We start from the raw sequence: 1,895 nt of genomic DNA, 5'->3' as shown, positions 1-1,895 counted from the left end.
GCAAATGGCTTATATTTTCTCGTCCTGTAAGTAGAACATTGAGTCATATGACCTCAAAAACAATTTGTCCAACTCTAAAACTCCATGAAGAGTGTACATGGTGTGGTTTGTTCTCCACAGAACATACTGCTTTCTCATTTGGATGAGCACCCAGGAACCTTACTAGCTGCCATCTTCATTTTTATTTTTGTCTTGTGCCAATGTTGTCATGGTCGCGCAAGTTGACTCTGCTGTTATTTTTTTTAATTTATTTATTCATCTAAGACAGAGAGATACTGAGTGAGAGAACATGAGCAGGGAAAGGGGCAGAGGGAGAGGGAGAAGCAGATTCCCCACTGAGCAGGGAGCCCGAGACCCCAGAATCATGATCTGAGCTGAAGGCAGACCCTTAACCATCTGAGCGACCCAGGCACCCCTTGACTCTGTTGTTCTACATCTTTTTTCTCTTTGTACAATTTCATAAAGCAGGTTTATCCTCAGTTTGAATACCTCATGAATATATAGGGGGGAAAGTAGTTGATTATGTTTGCATCAAAATAAGTTCAATAAAGCTGAGTGGGAACAGCAGTAGAGGTTCTAAGTTACACCAATTCATGGACTAGGAACAGGATGAGAAGGGAGATAATTTATAACCAACCAGCAGCTGGGGGGATAGTGAATTGATAAGGCCACAGTCACAGACCTCTAACTGATGGCTCTACCATCTGTATAGAATCTGTAGTAACTAAGAATGCATTGTTTGGACATGGGTCTCAGTGTGACTCTGTGATCAAGTCACAGAAAAAGCGATGGCCAGAAAAAGATCAAATTAATCCCCATAGTTTATGTTGCACAGTCTCCGACCAGTTGAGAATGTTTTCTCGGCCATGGCTTAATGAACCTTAGTTTAATGATTCCACTGGAGAAGCTTCTACAACAACATGATAACAACAGGACCACAAACCTTTACCTAACAATTGTCCTTTGCGGGCATGTTCTGGTCAAGTTTTGCAAGCAAGCAAGGAAACAACAACCATAAAAATGATCTGTATGCATGTGTATGAACTTGGCTTCTGCCTTGTGTCCACATTTCTCTAGCTCAGGTTGTGTTCAGGGTACACGTGCAAAGGCCCTGTATTTCCAGGAGGCTCCCATGTGGTGCGTCTGCAGTGATTCAGACTGGGGATTGTGGTCTGCTTGATTTGGCCCCGTTGGTCAGGTCACCATGTGGATCTCTGACACATGATGATCACAGAGGTTTGAGCATCTTCACAAGTATCTGCAGGTGTGTGACACCTGCTAGTTTGAAGAAATGGAGCAGAGGCAGTTGATTGCCTCTTGCAATCTGTGCAGCAAGGCAGGGTTATATAGAAAATCCACCTCGATCCATCCATCTGATGCAGAGCTCATAGAGGTAGAGAAATGAAAACAAAGAAACCTGCATTAGTGTGGGACCCCAACAAAATGTGTATGGGGGTGCTCCTATGACCAGACTCCAGAGCAAGTGAGGGTCTTCACTATTGTGTCAACCTATGTTTATCTGTGGGACATGGATTCCTCTCACAATTGTGTTTTTTCTTAAGAACATTCCTTAAAAAAAAAAAAAAAAAAGAACATTCCTGCTTTTCTCCTTTAAAAAGGAACTTATTTATCGTAGTAGAAAAGTAGGAGATATATCTAAATTATAAAGTAGAAAACAACAGTTCCTCATAGAACATCTCTTTGGAAACAACTTCTGTTAATATTTGGTACATTTCATGGAAACTTTTTCCCAACGTGGGCATGTGCGTGTGTGTGTGTGTTTGTGTGTATCGCAAAATTAAGATTAAATATGTATAGAGGTGCCTGGCTGGTTCAGTTGGTAGAGCACAAGACTCTCAATCTCAGGGTTGTGAGTTCAAGCCCCACGTTGGGCA

General features: G+C 42.1%; 1 non-coding gene across 1 annotated transcript; it reads left to right on the top strand.

Annotated features, from left to right (window-relative positions):
• The first annotated feature begins 1,822 nt into the window (after positions 1-1,822).
• Positions 1,823-1,895, top strand: TRNAE-CUC (transfer RNA glutamic acid (anticodon CUC)). The gene has a single exon. It is a non-coding gene; the product is annotated as a tRNA-Glu (tRNA).

This window comes from Canis aureus, chromosome X, assembly GCF_053574225.1.
Source record: "Canis aureus isolate CA01 chromosome X, VMU_Caureus_v.1.0, whole genome shotgun sequence".
Lineage (NCBI taxonomy): Eukaryota > Metazoa > Chordata > Mammalia > Carnivora > Canidae > Canis > Canis aureus.
Note: the sequence above shows the minus strand (reverse complement) of the source record. Positions and strands in the feature narration are given on the sequence as shown.